The sequence below is a fragment of the Ostrea edulis genome, chromosome 10, assembly GCF_947568905.1.
Source record: "Ostrea edulis chromosome 10, xbOstEdul1.1, whole genome shotgun sequence".
NCBI lineage: Eukaryota > Metazoa > Mollusca > Bivalvia > Ostreida > Ostreidae > Ostrea > Ostrea edulis.
The window spans coordinates 11,559,461-11,581,748 of record NC_079173.1 but is presented as its reverse complement, the minus strand read 5'-3'; the positions used below and the strand labels follow the sequence as shown (position 1 = coordinate 11,581,748).

General features: G+C 36.5%; 1 protein-coding gene across 3 annotated transcripts in view; it reads right to left on the bottom strand.

The window, feature by feature from the left end:
* Nucleotides 1-21,757, bottom strand: part of LOC125666812 (5-hydroxytryptamine receptor-like) — an 86,459-nt gene extending 64,702 nt beyond the window's left edge. Inside the window, exons 1-2 of one of the 3 annotated variants that reach the window (XM_056151924.1) lie at nucleotides 21,667-21,757; nucleotides 228-408 (exon numbers count right to left, since the gene is read on the bottom strand). The gene's annotated coding sequence lies outside the window, so the exon portion shown is untranslated. Of the gene's footprint in view, nucleotides 1-227; nucleotides 496-11,831; nucleotides 12,665-21,666 lie in introns of those variants that run through there. The other 2 variants (XM_056151923.1, XM_048900106.2) reach the window with 2 other exon arrangements.
* Between the last annotated feature and the right edge of the window lie 531 nt (nucleotides 21,758-22,288).

Here is a 22,288-nt window from a genome sequence, read left to right as displayed (position 1 = left end):
TGATTAATAGTGCCCCGCCCGAACGGAGAGACGCCAAGCGAAGTGATTTGCGGGCATCAGTATGCGACCATGTTTTGTAGGGCACACAGACACAAAAGTTAGAAATTAGATACAGATTAATCTCCATTAACAAAAATTGATTTATAATAGTTTATACAGCTTGATAGCTGTAGACATGACAAAACAGCTGGGTTTGTTTTAAAATGGTACATTATACGGCTACGTACCTTGTGTGGAATCCGTTGGTCTGCACGTCCTGGAAATGGTGTCTTTGTGTGGTAATTAATTCATGAGGGTAGCATCCATTGGACAGTGTTTACTAATATAAATGTAAATCAGCGGTATCGGTATCAGTATAGGCACAGTGAAGACAGCAAATTACCCAACAGCGACAGACACAAGGCGAATCTGAAAACACAACAAAAACACGTTATGCAGCACGCCACTCTAGGTATTGATATGATGGAACAAAGTGCTTCGATATGTCATTCATTATCAAGACGTGGTCGCTGGACGTCACGGTTACGTGCGCACCTGCATAGCTTTTGTAATATTTGATTACCTTTATGTAATATCAATTGTTTTCCCATTGGATTCCTTTCTTATTGACCGGAATCTGAGACATTTACCTGATGCGTTAAAATCATCGAAGGAATAAATGTTGAAATTGTTTGTAAAACAACTGTGTAGATGTACATTATGAAGATCACTCACGTATAGTTTTGTTTTGTAAAGTGATTGATTGATTGTAAATTGTTTAACGTCCTACTCGAGACTCTTTCACTCATATTGTGACGTCACCATTGCCGAAGAAGTGCAGCAAAATTTAGGCTTTCGGCATTTGAGCAGGGAGGGATCTATATCGTGCCATACCTGCTGTGACACGGGACCTCGGTTTTTGCTGTCTCATCCGAAGGACCGCCAGTCCCATTTAGTCGCCTCTTACAACAATCAAAGGGTACTGAGGACCTATTCTTACCCGGATCGAAAAGGATAGTGCTTTTATCAAGAAATGAAATACATTTATTGACACAGCATGAATTTATTGACGAAATAAACTTTTTTCTCTTGTTATTACGAGAAAATATTTCGTATTTCGCTGGTTAATTATCTGATTATTACAGGGGAAGATCTTGTAAGTACGATATATTAGGTTGGCACAACAAATTACTACATCAAAATAATCAATCAACAGACAAATTGTAAACATACATCGTATGTGATGTTAGTGCATCGCCTTTATTTTGTGTTAGCGAGGAGAGGCTTTGATCGTGAAAATAGTGTGTGTGTCATTGAATAAGACAACTCGGTATGCCTTATTAACCGTGTTTACAAGAATATATGATCCAAAACAGCAAATAACATAAATGTATCACTAGATTGATTGATTGATTGTATATTATTTAACGTTCCTTTCGAGAATTCACTAATATGAAGACGTCACCATTGCCGATGAAGGGTTGCAAAATGTAGGCCTATGCTCGGCGCTTACGGCCTTTGTGCAGGGAAGGATCTTTATCGTGTCACACCTTCTGTGACACGGGGCCTCGATTTTTGTAGTCTCATCTTAAGGACCACCGCCTTTAGCCGCCTCTTAGGACAAGCAAAGGATACTGGGGATCTGTTCTAACCCGGATCCCAACGGGATCATGTACCACTTGGAGTTGATAAAAAAAATTCAATCGTTAAACAATGTTTAAGATAACCTATGATATGTCAAATGAATTAAAACCCTATATCGAAAAATGTCTTTTGGGTCTGAAAATAAGAAACAACACGTTGTTACTAAACAAACGAATAAAAAATTTGATTTATTGGCAGTCATGCATTGTGGAGGTGGCTAAGGCAGAAAAAAATATTCGCGTATACATGTATGCCTGCTGACTCGAGGATAAAGGTTATCAAAATGCACTCCTAGGAAGATACTGGGGTCTCCTTCATGAACTGTTACGGAATAAAACACATGGTAAATATGTTTGCATTTTTTAAACAGCATGTATTAAGACAAACACAAAACTATATATTCTATCTATTGTACGCAAAATAACTCGTAGTTGGGATATCTTTTCTCGTATGTGCAAGACATTTCCATACGTATTTATTCCTAACAAAATATTGAAAAATTATGAATATTAAGACAGAATATCGGAACCATTATTTCGTCTCCGATTCCGTCCTGGTTTTAATATTTAGTATGTCCAACGAGATCACGTTTTCTGCGTTAACTTGAGCAATTTTTCAGTAGCATGTTACTTATTTACTATGAGATATAGTGAGTTCAGGCACATTTTAGCGTCGCTTTTGAAAGTTGAGGGATGGGAAACAAACGAAGAAAAAAAAAGTGTCGTTATATTTATATGAAAAATCTTAGTTAACAAGAAAAGCAGTTCTGCCCAAACCCCTAAATCGAAAGAGGGGAGGGGAGGAGGTATCCTTCAGTTCATGAGTTAAACGCATCGATCCAACCTTGCATTAATTTCCCACTACCATCCACCGATTCTGTATCAAGTGACCAGCTAAAGAATCGATCTTTGCATGTACTAATAACAAAATTTAATGTTGTATGTGACGCAATCTCAGGAAAGGGGGGGGGGGGGGGGGGGAAGGACATGTAGCTGCATCTACGTTTCTGGAGATCAATTTAGAAATAATTTATTGTGATTAATTCTAGTATCAAAATATTGGAGCGGATCAAATATAATATTATGGTTTTAATCACATTGTGTTTTAATGATTTTAGCCAAGATCAATTAGCAGAAAGAACTGTGGTCCCTGCACCTGGCGTTAATTTTATATGTTGTGTCATTACAGTTTGCCCCAAAAACCATACACCGGGTTTTTGTTTTACCTTTCGTGTCATTATGACAGATTGTCACAAAAACCTTACAGCGAGCTTTTGTTTTATGTCGTGTCATTACAGTTTGTCCCAAAAACCATACACCGGGTTTTTGTTTTACCTGTCGTGTCATTATGACAGATTGTCAAAAAAAAAAAAAAACATACAGCGGGCTTTTGTTTTATATGTCGTGCCATTATGACAGATTGTCACAAAACCATACAGCGGGCTTTTGTTTTATCTGTCGTTTCATTATGACAGATTGTCACAAAAACCATACACCAGGCTTTTGTTTTAGTCACAAGGAGCCCACAACGCACAAGTCTTTTATTTGAGACATTTTGTACCAAGGATCATAGACCACGCCTTTGTGTTATCTGAGACATTTTGTAACAACGACCATAGACCGAGCCTTTGTTTTATCTGAGGCATTTTATAACAATGACCATAGGCCGAACCTTTGTTTTATCTGAGACATTTTGTAACAAGGACCATAGACCGAGCCTTTGTTTTATCTGAGGTATTTTATAACAATGACCATAGACCGAGCCTTTGTTTTATCTGAGGTATTTTATAACAAGGACCATAAAGCATGCCTTTGTTTTCACAAAGACCACTACAGCTGTAACTATACCGCAGAGACTAAATGTATTTTACAAATTCTGAGGTACAGTCTGATGGAAATGTTTTATCGTTACTGTGCGTGGTAAGTTGTGCACATGTGTAGAAGCCCTCTTTGGTCAGATGCAAGCGGGACTATAAAAGGAATATGTACTGTAAAAGCGTTCAACTGAAACCCATAGTGAGGTCATGTCGGTTTTAAGGTCCCGCTCAGGTCTTTATTGGCATCATGTATGGACGTGACGTGACATATTTTTTCATCACAATGCCATGATTAAATGTCTCTTTGAGAATGATATCAGTCAAAAAATAGTCCCTCAACTTATATTGAAGTCGGTTTACGGAAGCCGATAGGTGCCAGGGTAAAGAATTAATATTTATTTAACTGGCGGTCGCCACTTAATTTATGTGGCGGCCGCCACTTAATTTAACTGGCGGCCGCCATATAAATTAACTGGCGGCCGCCACTTATTATCTGGCGGCCGCCATATAAATTAACTGGCGGCCGCCAGTTATTTTATCTGGCGGCCGCCACTTAATTCATATATGGCGGCTGCCAATTGCAAAAACAATGTAATTCGTATCGCCGAGTGATTATTTTGGAAAGATTTAGAATAGTACGCAAACACGCAGCATCGTTTTTCAAAGTGTATAGGGACAGTCGGAGGAGAAATTGTCTTCTACAATTGTTGACAAGCAAAAAAGGAACCTAAAATGTCTCTTTTGTCCAAACTTCGTACTCCTAAATTGGAGGGAGGGGGCTCCGTTCATTCTTCAATTGATCAGTTCATTCATTATTACATCTTTACCATTCATTACTACCACCAAAAGAGTGGGGTGGGGGCCAATCCGCCAATTAATCTTATTTCACATGTGAAAATAATTATAGTTTGCATGTGAAAATAATAGAAATTGAACGTTGTCAAAAAAATGGAGGGTCAGCCCCTTGGTACTACGTATTTAACATTACAATCGAAAAACAATAATTTAATGCTCTTAATTGTGTGTATATATATATATATATATATATATATATATATATATATATATATATATATCACATACATATTACTAAGCATTGGGAGGGATTGCACCCCTTTCATTTTGAGAGAGCGATAGAGAAAGAGAGAGGAATTGAATAACTGGTGACAGCCATATAAATGATTTAATTTGAGTCTCGGCCGCCATATAAATTAACTGGCGGCCGCCATATAATTAACTGGCGGCCGCCACATAAATTAACTGGCGGCCGCCATATAATTAACTGGCGGCCGCCACATAAATTAACTGGCGGCCACCAGATAATAAGTGGCGGCCGCCACATAAATTAAGTGGCGGCCGCCAGTTGAATAAATATTAATTCTATACCCTGGCACCTATCGGCTTCCGTATCAGTTATATTGAACTATCTGTTATATTGAAGTTAGAATAAATCCTCCAGTAGCAATATTTATGTATTTCAGCATTGGTTATACTGAACTTTAGATATAATGAGTAATTCAGGTCGGTCCCCAGAATTTCATTATATCCGGAGTAGACTGTACAATAATACACGAAATTGATCTGCTGCTGAAAATGCCATCTTTAAGGAAAGGGGACATTTGTGTTAAAGAAAGGGGACATTTGTGTTAAAGAAAGGAGACAGTTGTGTTAAAGAAAGGGGACATTTGTGTTAAAGAGTTAAAGAAAGGGGACATTTGTGTTAAAGAAAGGGGACAGTTGTGTTAAAGAAAGGGGACAGTTGTGTTAAAGAAAGGGGACAGTTGTGTTAAAAAAAGGGGACAGTTGTGTTAAAGAAAGGGGATAGTTGTGAATACCAACTCCAATTTTTAACAATGACACAGTTGGTATCAGTATTTTTCGTTAAAGTTGAATTTTTGTGGCCATATGAAATTCCCTCGAATATTTGCTTTAATGTATACCTTAGTTTTAACGGATCAACGATTTGATGTTATAATCACTAGGAGAGTACATTACATAATGGTACTATGGCTGAGGAGGATTTTCCCATTTCGATCCAAGTGGAAATTTTTTAAATTAGTCATATATTGCAGGGATGCCAGATCCACTCAATTTTCAACAGTACCAGCCGAATCACAGGACGGTCTAGGTTCATTCAATATAAAAATATGCTTTTAATACAGTTCTAATTCAGCAGAAGCTAGTTGCCTGTTATCATTTTCCGATTATATTATTATTTCGATCACGACGAATGTAAATCGGCAAAAATTATAAAAATGCTCTAGGAAAAAAGAATCGCATTGTTGGAAATAAAAAGCATGTCGGTGATGTTGATTGTCAGAGAAACGATCTGGTCATGCAATACCGCCACAAAACATCCAGGAGTTAATAAAAGTAATTGAAAACGGAAAATATCTGTTGATAGCATATGCTATATTGCATTGACAGGTAAATGAAGTAAAAAAAAAAATAGATCAGGGCGAAACGAAGATGATTAGAGTACATGGAATCAGAAATCGCCGTTTGCCAAATATATCTTAAAATAAATTGTTGAAAAAGAAGAACAATCACAGCTTTTCCCTTTGCAATTTGCTTGTACAGCGATACTGATGAATACAAAAGGGGACAAAGATTGGATAAAGGTGGTTAACACGATTTAAAACAGTCAAGTATTCTGAGAGTATTGTATGGCAATGTATAGTCCCCCTTCCGGTCGTACAAATCTTTGAACCGCAACAATATTAAAAGTTCATAATGTAGGTTATGGTAGAGGGGAAATATGGGGGACCATGATAGGAATGGTTCGAAATCAATTACTATTCGAAAACAAAGACTAGACCAGGAAAAAAGACAAATTTATCAATAGGTGTAGATCTTTAACCAAGTCAATGAACTGTGAAATGTAGATGATCATGAAAAGTTTATCTACATTGTTGTATTACTATGCTAGAAGTTTTAATGAGTGTAGTACTTTTATCTACAGAAATAAGAAACATTGATGCAATCTTAAAATTCATGCTATTTTTCTAAGTCCATGGGCCATAACTTGGTGCAAAATCAACGGAGCGAGACGAAATTCAAACTTGATCTGTAACTTGTTGTGGCAAAGCAATGTACCAAATATCAAATAAATATCTGCAAGAACAGGGAAAAATAGTGCGGAAACTGATTTACCGGACAGACGGACGGGCGGACAGAGTGCAAACCTAAAGTTCCATTCGACTTTGTTGGTAGGGTACTAAAAATCAAAATTCACTATAATGATAATGAATTAATTTAGATGAATTGAATCTTGAATATATCTCAATTTTTCAGTTGCATTTATCTATGTAAATAAGCGGATTTCGGTCTCAGTGCAGGTTTTTCTTCCCCCTAGACTACTTTAACCAGTTCATACCATATTTTTATCATTAAAAATATTGTATACAACTGTAAATTCGTTGTTTATTTTCGTGGTTTCTCGTCCATATAACTACCTTTCCGGGCATTTGTACATTCTATTTCAGTGTTAGGGCAAGATTGTATAGACTCTTGTTCAAATTTCAGGGCTTTGGTTTGAAGTGAATATCCTACCATCGCGAAAATAAAGATTTCACGCCTTTTGTCTGAAGCGAATATCTTACTGTCGCGAAAATAAAGTAGAATACCTGTAAGCATTGAGAATTCATGCTAGTATGAATGCCAGAAGGCTTTTATTGTTGTTTTACATGTTATGGAATCTGTCATTGATATAGAGAGTCCCCCCGGTGAAGTGCTATTTTTAAGCTATACTTACGCTTTGAGGAAACCTATCGGGCTGACGTCTACGGTGACACGATGCATTGAATTTTATGGCATCATCTGAAAGACCCACTGCTTTCCCTTTTAAGCGAGGGGTGGTGGATATAAATAAAAACAGAGGCAAAGTTATAAACTAAAACCCACTTTGAATTATATGTACAATTGCCTCCGAGAACTTCAAACTTAAGGAACTTTTTCCGTACACATTTGTACGGGATTGGTTTCTGTGGTATTGTAATGTCACGTGATATGCAGTTGTAATGTCACGTGACTTGCAGTTCTTTGATTGGGTATATTTTCATGGATTAAAATTTGAACGAAAATCATGGTAGAACGGAAATATATATTTCTTCATGTCAAATAAAACACGTGATTAATGAATGATTATTTAAATGATTACATAACTACAGAAGCGATGACGTCACATTGAACTCAGTCAATACAGGGGCCTCCGTGGCCGAGTGGTTAGAGCATCGCGCTCAAAATCACACGGCCTCTGTCGGCGCGGGTTCGAATCACGCTCGCGCCGGTAAGTGAGAAAGTTTCCTAGTTTACTTTCGGAAGGTCGGTGGTCTCTTCCCAGCTACATTGTATCTGGGTTCTCTCTTCCACCAATAAAAACTGGGCGCCACCATATAACTGGAAAAATTGTTGAGTGTGGCGGAAAACATCAATCAATCAATTAATCAGTCAGTCTATAGATAAAGCTATATCATAACCTTGAATAAGAAATGACCAAGAAAGGAAAAGTACTACGTCTTGTTAAATCACGGCGGATGTGACCGGTCGACAATGGATGTTTTCTCCTCCTAGGCACCAAATCCCACCTCTGGTATGTCCAGGGGTCCGTGTTTGTCCTATACTTTCTATTTTGTATTCCTTATAGGAGTTATGAAATTGATCTTCACCATTCATATTAGGCTTTAAATGTCAAAAAATGAATGAAGAAATCGGCACAGTTGTTAAATAATTTAAAAAGAATAAAATCCAAAATGATCACATAATAATCAACGAACGGTTCCTGCTAGTACTTTCACCTTACTGCTCTCATTCAAGACAAACTGCCTGAAGAGCCGTAAGGCAAAAGTACTAGCAGGAACTGATCGCTGATTATTATGTAATCATTTTGGATTTTATTCTTTTGAATTAGGGAGAGAGAGACTCTCAAGTAAACAGTCTTTAGTTCTCTATAGTACATGTGAACTGCATTATACTTTAACGCAAGCTAGTCAGATTGTACTTATTTTTAGAATTTGTCATCATATGTGCAAGACATCTACTTATCAATTAATCATAATGTCTCCCAAACTTGGATTCCCCAGTTTGTATGTGAATTAAAAATTAATTTCGTTTCGGCAATTGTTTTTCGTTTTCCCTTTTGTGTTTCAGCGAAAGCACGTAACACAGTAGTTTTAATTTGTAAACCTATGATGCATTGCACATAGCTTTACATATCAAATTTCTATCGGAAGATCAAGCAACAACTTCCTATAATGAAAGTCATCTCTGCCAATACTCTGAAGATCCCGGTGACCGAGCTATGATACATCGACACGGATTCAACATAGACTGATTTTAATGTTAATTATCAGTTAGTCCACGGCGTTCCTGGCAACATAAATGGTGAATATTGAATGAACGAGAAAGGTAATGAAGATGTACCCGCTTTTATATGACCGTAGAAATTCAATATACCCACGTACGTCCATACAGTTTGACCTTAGTGATGTTTAGTGTATGCTTTATCATAAGCCTCTCCACATTCTGAATGAGTCTTTACAATTCACCGAATTGTGAAAGCTTGGATCCTCCTCTCCCAAAAATAATATATACATTTACGCAACATTCTGAACTCTTTTTATTTTTTCATTTTATTTTTCCTTTTTTTTTTGTTGTGGGGATGGGGTTTGTAAAACAAAAATTAAACGGAGAATAATTCATTCAGATTTGTTTATTTCACATCCCTTTCGAGAACTTTTTTCTTTTCTCAATGATGTATATACGAGACAAGCTTTAGATCAAAAGTGCAATATATTTTGACTTAGGCATGGTGCATACGGATCCGGGTTAGAATAGGTCCTCAGTACCCCTTGCTTGTCACATGAAGCGACTAAATGGGGCGGTCTTCGGACGAGACCGATAAAAACCGAGGTCCCATGTCACAACAGGTGTGGCACAATACCCCCCCCCCCCCCCCCCGCTCAGAGGCCGTAAGCGCCAAGTATAGGTCTAAATTTTGCCGCCCTTCACCGGCAAGGGTGACGTCTCCATATAAGTGAAAAATTCTCGAGAGGGACGTTAAACAACACATACACGGTCCCCGTTTCGAAGAGAACGCCCTAGCTATCACGTGACCGCTGATAAAGGAAGTATTCTGTATGTAAGAATATCTTTTCGAATTGCCTCAACCTCCTCTCTAAGACATAAATGAGATGATATCTGTTTTGGACACAAATTTAATTGTTTACTATCGAAGCAGCTTAACTGCTTCCCAATTTACAGCAAATGATTTCTTTTTATTCCCCGATTAGAAAATTTTAATCAAATTGAATCGTATACAAATTTTACATTGTATGGAATACATAACTTATATGATTTAAAACTGTAGAAAATTATACAGTCCTTACATAAAAAAATGACGCGCTTCCTGTTCTTCATTTTGATGCTGTTGAAACCCGGAAGTCATGTTTTCATGGGAACATTAATTAAGGAAGCTCCATCCTCATGTGACTTATCAGTATTAATGATTGAAAGTGAAAAAACCTATTGATTTTCACTCTGTATAGTTTGATTTAATTAAAAACCAAAGAAAACGTGCATGTTGCCACCTATTTTAAGACGTCAGGCATACAAAAACAGAAGTACCGGTATACATGTAGGTCAACATCAGAAAAGTACAAATTTTCGTAAAAAATAATAAAAATATATAAAAAGTTGTTCAAATGTCAAATTTTTTATGTCGACAGTTTAGAAAATACTGTTAATTTATAAATATGTATAAATCATATGTGCATGGATATTAGTGAAATCATTGTATAATAGACATGCATAAGAGGGAATACCAGCATAGGAGTTATTGCCCTTGTCTAATGACATTTTTGATTATCTATGGAAAATATAAACTTTTTAACTATCAATAGTTTACCAATGTTTTTCCTTTCTTTCTATTTTATCCCGTGAATAAAATTTCTTGAAAAGATATAATTCTATGAAGCGCAAAGTATAATTCAATAAAGATTTTTGCAAAAAACTTATGACATAACATGAGGATCGATCTACCTTAACACAGATGTTTGTGTCTTTATGTATTTCTGTACTGTTATTTAGTATAATACCGGTCTTTGTTCAGCATGACATGACCAGAAATACGAAATTTCAAACCAAATGGTGCATCAGCGAACTCTCAGATAATATATAATGTACCTGATCCGGAATAAAGGAATACATATTTTTTAAAATTACTTTTGTACAGTGTACATGTATGTACATATTACAGCGCAGTAAAATCTTGTTGTGATTATCTTTATCATATTAAAGACATAAAAGTATGGATTTTGGAATGACTGTATTTCACTAAGTTAGATATGTGTTTAGTATCTTCACTAGCCAAGGGTTTTCCGACCACTCCGGTCTCCATAAATGGGAGCGGAGTGGACTGAAAACCCCTGGATAGCGAAGAAGGTTTGGAACATGCAACTTTTAACTGTACAGAATATAGAAATCTTTACACAAAATAGAAATTCTGTTAGGGCTTTCACATTCATTAATATTCGTAATGATACAACTGCGTGCTAAAGGTGGCAATGCCAAATTTCAAAGCATTTCTGATAATAAACACAGCATCGTTTTATATATTGATGTTATACTGATAAATTGAATTCGTTGTTGTAGGATGGAGACGTTGAATAACACCCCTTGTCAAAAGAAATTCTCCATGGAACCGTCCAATGTCAAAAAAGACAAACTCCGTAGAACCGTCCCATGTCAGGAAATAAACTCCTTGGAACTGTCCAATGTCAAGAAAAAACTCCATGGAACCGCCCCATGGCAAGACAACCCCCATGTCAAGAAAGAAAAAAAAACTCCGTGGAACCGCCCCATGTCAAGAAAAACTCCATAGAACCGTCCCATGCCAAAAGACAAACTCCGTGGAACCGTCCTATGTCAAAAAAGAAAAACTCAGTGGAACTGTCCCATGTCAAACGACAAACATCGTGAAACCGCCCCATGGCAAAAGAAAACTTACGTCGAAATTAAACTGTCTTTATCACGTTTGTAAATGAATACACGCAGGACCTACACGGACAAAAAGACTCCAAACCCTCCATGGCCAACTCGACGTGCAATCAATCAAAACTGTACGTATTGAAGCATACACCCACCAAGTCGTATAGTCAGAGAAAAGTTTAAAAAAAAACTAATACACACCGCACCAGTCCCTAGTACAATCTGCAAAAGTATACTTCACCATCACATTTGTGTAAAGTTTCCCCTGACGTTTGTTATGATATTGATTACTGATCACCAGATCACCGCTGCGGTAAATCTAGAAGACGCTGAAGGGGACATTAAAATAATCACGAACCAAATGTTATACAGACACTTGTTTGCAACCGAATCACAATTTACTTACATGCAAAATCTGTTAAAAACCTGTCAGCAGAGGTTGTCAAGCTCCCTTAGTACACCTGGAACTCTAGCGATGAACACTTCGACTGACAACACCTGTAAGCAATTGAGTATGATCCAGTTGGGACGAGTCGACACGGAGACCAATCACTTCGGGCGAGTAGTTTGACATCACAGTGTTTTTCAAAATGAACCCTCAACGGCCGATTACGGAACGATTACGGAAGGAAACACTTCAATCCCAAATAAATATTTTATACAATCCAATTGATACAGTTTCTGTATCAGAAGAACTGATGGTGTGTGAGGAACGCGCATAAATAAATCTTCTATTGATTTTTATAATTGTTATCATAAGCAACTTCCATTTAGTGTTTTACAGCCAGTAGGTTTTGTTAGATATGTCTGTCAATGTCTGATGCAAATTCATGCATTAATATGATTTATGAAATTGCAGAGCGGCAGTTAATTTCAGTTATGGCATGAGTTATAGCGAATTTTTTATATTAACAAATGCTAAATAAGAGAATTCCCAAGAGAAATCTTGGAAAATATCCTGTATGTGTTCGAGTATCAGTAGTTTACTCCCTCTTCCCATACAAAATGTGGCATCTCATAAGTGCAATGATTACAATTACTACATAAAGGAACTCTCAATCCCGTTATCTGGAGCCTCGCATTCCATGCACTGACCGCTCATTTGTCTCGTTCTCCCCCTACCCCTATTCTTCATATGTTGCGTCCTGGTATCCTCATACCGGTATTTCCTAGTATTGACCCCTAATATGTTGTATTCTGACACCCTCATATTCCTAGAACTGACCCCTAATATGTTGTATTCTGATACCCTCATATTCCTAAGACTGACCCCTAATATATTGTATTCTGATACCCTCATATTTCTAGTACTGATGCATCATATGTTCCTTCACATTTCATGTACCAACTACTCATATTTTGCATTCTGGTCTCTTCACTTTTCACATTATCTTTTAATCACGTGCTTTGGCTGGTTCCCCATTTTCTGTGCTGTGATCGCAATTGGTACCCTGTGTTCTCACCCTATTATACCGTATAAGTAGAATATATTTTAGCGAGGATTTAATTATGGCATTATTAGCGACAGTGTTGAGATCGCTAAAATTTAATATCGGTAATATTTATTCAACATCGGAGGTAATAGCTATCTTTCTTGGAATTCTATAGTCGCTAAAATTAGCGCTCGCTAAATATATACATGTATACCCATAATTTATGGACAAATCGCTAAATTTGTCTCGGTAAAAATTCTAATTGGGTATGTCGACGTATGGTCCTCATATATCCTATATTTTCATCCCTTCAAATCAAAGCAAACACACACAGACAGACACACACACCTTACAGGAAATGTATGTACCAAATCCCCGAGGGTTTAATCCGAAGGCTCTTTACGCAAGAAGTTACGCACATAATCGAGAAATTACTGACTCAGAGGGAATCATAGGTAGAGGAGATACAAAGACGAGTGTCAGTTCACTGCGGATTCAATTCTCTCTCTCTCTCTCTCTCTCTCTCTCTCTCTCTCTCTCTCTCTCTCTCTCCTCATCCTCAGTAACCCTTGCTTGTCGTAAGAGGCGACTAAATGGGACGGCCCTTCGGATGAGACCGCAAAACCCGAGGCCCCGTGTCACAGCAGGTGTGGCACGATAAAGACCCCTCCCTGATAAATGGCCATAAGCGCCGAGCATACGCCTAGATTTTGCAGCCCTTCACCGGCAGTGGTGAAGTCTCCATGAGTGAAATATTCTCGAGAGCTAAACAATATTCAATCAATCAATCAATAATTATTTATATATATCAATGACGTTCGACTCTTCGGATCAAGTTACTTGAAAAATAATATTTATGTATTGTCAAATTGAGAAGACGATATCATTACCAAATTTTTTCCTAAATTTTCAATAAGGAAGTAAATAAATCACAATTTTTTTGAATCCCTGAGAGATTCTACATTACGTAGAAGTAAACTGGATGAAATATTATCAAAATAATAATACACGTAATGTGCCTAAAAATTAAAACAACCGCAATTGTAAACCATAACTTTGTCCCAATAATCATTACATCATACTAGACCTACATTCACCAAGCCATTCTATAAAAATTATCTTTTGGCTTTCCTTTTCTCCGTTTTCCTTTAAATCAAAATATGGACATAAAAAACCCACTGTGCCTTTCTTGTAAACAACTATACTTCCACTTTTCAGACTCTCGAGGTAACCTACATTTACAAGAATCATGACCCTTCGCATAAATTGTGTATTGCTTTATCTATATTTCTAGAATCTGTTGAATATAGCGGCCTCTCCGTGATGGATTTTACTCAGAGTGACACCCGGACGTGACGTAACAGGAACACGGACACGCGTTTTCCGCCAAAGCAAACAGTCTCATTATTTCCAATGCAAATTGTCTACTAGAAGTTGTCTAGTAGGGTGATATGCATGCAACTAATCCATAAGAATGTTAAATCAGAAGCAGTGTTTCAACATATTTCATCTATATGCTGGAATGAATCTGGGACAAACAAACCGATAGTGTGCGTGTACCGAGGATCAGAACCTTGACCTGTGTGTAGTTTTCGTTTCATTGTTTAGGTCTTTTTGATATAGTCATGACCGAATTATCAATATCACAAAATGTATTTTGATTCGAAAAAACAGATTAATACATTTCAGAGACAAGTATGTGAACAACTTTATGCAATCAACAAAATGGTTCGGCACACATCGCCTATATACGTTTTTGTTCGAAGTAATACTCGTACATGTTTGAATGATTTTTGAAAAGATAAATTTTGTTAACTTACCCTAAGTTATCACGCACTATGCGCATGAATACATTTATATTGCATAGGTGAGTCTCAGAAAACGTTCTTAAAACAATATGATTCTATTATAATATCCAAAAGCTTTAAAACAAAGAGGCTGAGGTTATTGCAAATTATGTCAAGAAGCTTTCATGTAAATGTAAATTTTTCTGACCCAGTGATTCTTCAGGAGAATTTTAATGATTTTCCCTATATATTTGTAGGTAAAGCTTTGATCCCATATTGTAGCCCAACCCCACTCCTGGGGGGCATGATTTTAACAAATGTGAATCTGCACTATGTCAGGAAGCTTTCATGTGAATATAAACTCTTCTGGCCCCGTGGTTCTTCAGAGGGAGATTTTTAAGATTTTCCCTATATATTCGTATGTAAAACTTTGATTTCCTATTGTGGACCCATCCTACCCCCCGGGGCCATGATTTTAACAAACTTGCATCTGCACTATGTCAGGAAGCTTTCATGTTAATTTGTATTTTTCTAGCCCAGTGGTTCTGAAGAAGAATATTTTTAAAAATTTCCCTACATGTATATATTATTTTGTATGTAAAACTTTGATCCCCTATTGTGACCCCATCCTACCCCCGGGGGCCATGCTTTTTACAAACTTGCATCTGCACTATGTCAGGAAGCTTTCATGAAAATTTGTATTTTCCTGGCCGAGTGGTACTTGAGAAGATTTTCCTTACACATATGTATTTGTATGTAAATCTGTGATCTCCTATTGTGGCTCCACCCTACTCCTGAGGGTTATGATTTTAACAAACTTGAATGTGCACTATGTCAGGAACCTTTCATATATATATTTGTAGTTTCCTGGTCCAGTGGTTCTTGAAAAGATTTTCCCTATATATTCGCATGTAAAACATTGATTTCCTATTGTGGCCCCAAGGGGGTCATTGTTTTAACAAACTTGAATCTGTACTATATCATGTAAATTTCAGCTCTTCTGGTCCAGTGGTTCTTGAGAAGAAACCTTTTAAATGACCCCAACCTATTTTTGCATTTTTGTGATTATCTCCCCCTTTGAAGGGGGCATGAACAAACTTGAAAGCCCTTTACTCAAGGATGTTTTGCACCAAGGTTGGTTGCGAATGGCCAAGTGGTTCTGGAGAAGAAGTCGAAAATGTAAAAAGTTTACAGACGGACGGACAGACGACGGACAACAGGCGATCAGAAAAACTCACTTGAGCTTTCAGCTCAGGTGAGCGAAAAACAACGGAGGAATGGCTTTGATATATACAGTAATTAAGTTTTTCTTTGAATGTTTTTAAAAGTTTTACTCCCAGGAGTACATGCTGTACTTTGAATTTAGAAGTTAGTATTTGTTGTAAACGGTCTAAGAATAACAATCCTTCTCATAAGAGCTTATGGACGCTAATCTTGAACGGCAAAGTTTATAATTTCTGAAATTGATAATTTTACTTCAGAACACGAAACGATGAAAAATTGATAATTGTATAACAACATTCTCATAACATGCATGCAGCATACACCATAATTAGCTTCATGAAATAAAATTAAAATATCATCGACAAAAATACAATTCAAAGTAATATATCATACAACCTACCCTCATTGATTTTGATGTTACTCCATTAAAGTGGGGGGAAACTTTAACGGGGATCTGCACATTTTAAAATGTTTTCAAATTTGGTTTTATGAATGCTTTAGGAGTCGGTATCGAAATGAAAATTACATTTCAAATCAATCAAAAAAAATAAACATTTCCGCAATAGCACAGACTACCAACAGGCAAACTTTTTTTTTCATATCCTCATTTTGCAAAATGGACATTTACATGCACTACCGAGTCTTAAATCGCAAAACTAATTTCCATCGACTGTTTTGTTGAGTACAGAGAGAAATGACTTCCAAACCAATGTTATAAAATACACGATGGAGGGGAGTCGAAATTCTTGGACGATCTTGAGGTCGGTATTCTTAGTGTTTAGCTAAGATATCTTAAGAAATATCATTAAAACGGATTGCCACAGAGAGGAAACCAAAGAATTCGGCGATTTTTCAATTTAACACACCCCTTCGACACAATACTTGGCATAAAAACTGTCCTTTGCCACCCAATATAAAAATTAATTAATCATTCTCCAAAATCTTATCACAAATTAAAAGAAGATAGCTCCAGTGACAATGATGTGCGTGGCAGCATCTGATGAAATTGATCTAGAAGTTGCACCCATCGCTGATGAATTGCGGATAAAGAGGTGATTTAGAATTATTTGTTTTAGTTCTATCATTTATTGCATTAAGGTATTCAATGTGTAACGAAAGGATAGTGAACAATTTTGAAGGATTTAAATCAACCTAAATGCTTATTGTTAGATAATGATGAAAGTGAAGAAGACGAAATTCACATGATTGGTAAAGGGTTACATTAGAAGCAGAGTTATTTGTACTTGAGACTTTTTTAAGGAGTTAACTGCCCTTTGTAAAAATAAGAAAAATCCAGTTTTCTAAATATAGGTGGGGTAATTAATTAATTTTATTTCATATTGCCATAAATAGAAAGTGTATGTAACTTTCTACTAAGATATTTGTATGAAAACAATTTCTTTTTAAAAATATTTTAATAAAACATGCTCTACCATGGACTTCAGTGTGAAATAAATCAAACAGTAAACAAAATTTTGAAAATTCCTATTGTGGATTATTTTTATGTGATGAACCCTTCATAATCATATCATGATTACAAAAAACCCACCGTCCATTTACTAGATATGAAATATGGTCGTTATACATTGAATACCGTAAGATACGCATCATATCGTGATTATTGTATCTTGAGGTATGCATGTATATTTTGTGTCAGAACATAGTCCATGTGGAGTTATGTGGGGTTAGTTGGTTGACTGTATATTGTTTAACTCCTATGGAGACATCATCATTGCCGATGAAGGGCGTTTTTCATTGCAAGACATTACCAATGGTCAGTGTCGACACTTCGAATATCAAAAACAAATTAACATTTTTCTACATCTCATTTGTTTGTATTATACATGTACTATCATGATAATACTAAATCTTTAGCATACACAATAATTGTATTTAAATAGAGGATATCTAAACAGGCTTTCTCTCTCTCTCGTTTGTCCTTGAAAGCAAGAGACAAAAAATTGTAATTATTTTTGTTCTGTAAGAAACATACGTCACTGTCCTCTCACTTTCTTATATGAAAAAGCAATTTTCTGAAGCCATATCCTCAATGAGCCAAAAGATGAAATTGCTTCAGCCAGCCTCTCGATGGCGCATTTGACAGAAGAGTTCCATGCTAAATGGTCCTGTCGTTCTCGTGTACCCTCTGCCGACTGAGTCCCGTCTTCTCATTGATTCCCGTTGAGTGCTTTAGGCAATTTAGAATTTTTCCCTATCTCTTTGAAGATTTTTTCTCTCTCCAAAATTACTCGCAATATCAATTAATAAGATAGTCGATGTTTTATTTCTTGTAATACAAAGTAAAGCAATGAAAAAGGTGTTAATTCTGATATCACTTAACTAAAGCATACATGCGTGAAAAATATTACCAAAAAACCCCCCAAAAACAAACAATAATACAAAAAAGTCACCTAAACAAATGGGGCCGTTTGTGTTATTATCGATGGTGATTTTACGACAATATATGATGTCTGTTTTCGCCCGAATTAGCAGGTATTTTTGTTTTCTTTGTATTTTCATGTCCTATACCGATTTAAAAATCATCTATAATGTAAGAAATACGGGTGATTCGTTATATATAAAAGAGTAACATGAATTGATATGTGTAAGAGGCATGAGAGGCTAAAGGATTGTTGCAAGTTCCTAGCAAAGACATAAATATGCATGAAAACCGTTGTTTATAATAGTGACTATTGTTGTTTTAAAGTTCTTTATTTATGACCAACCTACCAGTCACTAAAATAACCATCGATTTTGTACGAGGCAGACGAGGAAAGCTATGAATAATCAGGAAAAAAGTAATGAAAACCACACAGAAAGTAATTTGTTGATAATGTAAGAAAACGAGGCTCGACGACGAATCTAGGTCAATGTCAACTCAGAAAATTAGATAAACGTGCCAATATATTGCGTTTTTATTGTTGATTGTGAAAAGAAACAAAAAAGATAATTTAGTCATTGTGATGGAATCGTAGATCAACTGCCATGAAGACACACTACTTGAGAACTGTGATGTTGGGGTCACTATGTACAACTCTAATACTGGATCTGTACAGTCTTCTCCAAAAATACTTCCCGTATAAAGGATAGTGTCAAGAATATTTTGTACTTGTTATGTTCACAACCTTTAATCATGAGTCAGATATACATGTAAGATTGAAACAAAACAGGGTTTAGTATTTAAGACAGCCCAATTCCACGTGATCGAAAGCGGTAGCCAACGGACGCCTCGTTTCGCAACGTGTTTGATTCTCTCGCCGGCATAATGAAAACCAAAACTTTTAAAATAGGTACTGAATATTACTTCGCCAAATGTCCAGCATTATATTCCTTGAATGTATATTGTTCAACGTCCCTCACGAGAATCTTTCACTCATATGGAGACGTCACCATTGTCAGTAAAGGGTTGCAAAATTTATGCCTATGCTCGGCACCTATGACTTTTGAGCAGGGAGGGATCTTTATCGTGATACGGGGCCTCGGTTTTTTGTGTTCTCATCCGATGGACCGCCCTAGTTTGTCACATTTTACGACAAGGTCTCGTGTCACAGCAGGTGTAGCACGATAAAGATTCTTTTATGGTCAAAGGTCGTAAGTGCTGAGCATAGACCTAAACACCGGGAATGGTGACGTCTCCAAATGAGTGAAAATTTTTCGAGCAGAACGTTAAACAATATACAACCAACCTACTAGTTTATAAATCTCAGAAGGGTTCAGCGTAGTATATGACCTCATCTTAGATTGACACCACTTGATCTATTTATTGAGGTCACTGTGTATCTACTGAGGATACAGTTTTCTGTCCCATTTAATATAAGCCAATAATATCGGTCGTTCACTACTCGGCTATAACATGAGGCCCATGGGCCAATTTGATCACATGCTCACCTACTATGATTGTATATACTTGACAAATTGCATCTTTGTTGAGAAGAACATGCGTATTATGCTATTTAAGGTAGATCGATCCTGATGTGATGTCATAGGTTTTTGCAAAATCTTTATTTAATTTAACTTTGTGCATGATAGAAATATTATATCTTTTTGAGGAATTTCATTTACAGAATAAAATTAAAAATCTGGTACATTGAAAAAATATTTTCCATACAAAAATCAATTATATATGATAAAAAAAATATGTTGTCAAGTGCAATAACTCCTTTGCTGAAATTTCCTCTACTGTACCCGAATGTATACAAGGAATTGTGAGCTCTGTATCTCTTATGTACCTTGACAACTGACATTCAAATTTTTGCTAACCTTTAAAAATACCTTAGTTAAGCATTCTAAACATTAAAAAGGGGAAAATAAACTTTAAATTCAGAACGTTTGTAATTATGGTCAAATACCTGGTTGTCAGGGGTTCCCAGAATACTAAGTTCTATCTCTCATAAGATACTGAGCAGACATTTCAAAATTACAGAGTACCATTTGTGTCATGATCGTGTTACCTGAAAACAAATGGGGGCCATCTACTCTCTCGAGGGTATCAGTATATTAAGTTAGAAGTTTGTCATCAAAGTCATAATAAGATATTGAGCGGGCAATATTTTCTTATGTCTAGAGTAGTTTGACCCTTGGTATTTGACCTTGTGATCTTAAAATCAATAGGGACATCTACACATTAGGATGTACTAATGTACTAAGTTTGAAGACTGTTAGGCAAAGTGTTTTCAAGATACTGAGCGGACAATATTTTCCTCTGTCCAGGGTGTAATGACTCTTGATTTTGTAATCTTGAAATCAACTGGGGTCATCTACCCATAAGGGAAATCATTTTAATTAGTTTGATGTCTGTCAGCCAACGGGTTCGTAAGGTATTCAGTTTAAAACAGTTGGTTTACCGACCGACATGTGCAAACTAATACCCCTCCCCCCCTGTATAAAAAGGAGTGCTGTTTGTACATTTTTAAAAGTCTGAGAGATGAATGTTCTATATCTAAGGGACTATGAGTTCAACTTTCATAGCCTGTAAAGACACCCCCCCCCCCTGTTGATTATAACTATGTACTCTGGTTGTTTAACGTCTAGAAATTGTTTGAATTGTGTATTTATTTCACTTATGAACCACACAACCCAATTCTAAAACCAAAGTCCCTGATGCGAGGGCAATGCACTTCACAATTGTTGTAGAAGTTTCTCTAATCATCAATATTATCGTATACTCTCAGTTTGTTCGATGTCCAGACGTCCAGATTTAAAAAAAAACACCCGCATTTTCACCACACGAACCGTAACACCCAGCCCTTGATCAATGATCCGTGAATTTCACAATTTTGATAAAATCTTCTCTCAACATTACTAATATATTCTCTGTTTGATTGAAATCAAAGATTCAAGAATATTTTTATACGAATAGTTTTTATTTCCAATATATGAACAAAACAGTCTAACATAAATCAGATTCCCAGACCCTAGGGCCAAATAATTTCCCAATCCTCTAGTACATGGTGACCATGCACATAATTTGTCGCAGAGCAAATTTTTTTTAAAAAGTTGCATCATTTTTATGCATTGGTCCAGCCACTCATTCCTCGGAGGATTTTCATAATTACTACATGACCTCGTATCTGCTAAACGTGAATTATGGTAAACATGTGGGGGCGGGGGGCAGATCTTAATAGGTTATTTGAATGACACACGTGACCTAACAACGATTACCCGCAAAACACCATGCTGCATTGAATAGATCAACGAACACGGGACGAAACGAATATTACCATTAATTATGATACCACACTGCACTTAATTACTACGACATAGTTCTATGATAATATCACGTAGCTATTGTACATACCTTTGTAGACCCGACTACTAGTATTCATAAAATGCGGACTCTTCAGCTAGCGACATCCTCCATTGTTACAGAACTGCATCAACTTCACAACATTGCCAAGGTGCAATATCCGTGCTGAAGCTGAAATGACAAAGTTGAATCAATAGTGAACTAGTTTATAATTCATCACATAGTAGTGGCAATTAGACAAGGAAATTAAACGTTCCTCGAAGAATGTTTAGAGGTCAAGGGGTCTGAGAATACAATTTTTTTTAATGTAAAGCTGCGGTTGAGACGGCACCGCAACGGCCTCCCCCCTACTACTCAAGAAATGTGCCCCACCTTTTAGTGGCAAATCGAATTCCACGATCTTGCTGCAAGACAGAATATCTAATATGTGATGTATTTGATAAAGACAAATAGGGATTACGAAATGCACTTCTGCCAAGAAAGGGCTTTATCTTTATGAAGCTGTAAATGGGAAGACAGAATGCCAAGAGCACATCGGTTCAGTGCTTTAGCAGTATGATGATGATTGAAATCTTGGGCTCGTCTTGAAAATACTTTTTCTTGAAATACTTTTATTCATTTTCAGTCTGCCTGATTGCTTCGTCAGTTTTACTACACTAAGCGTGGTGTTCCG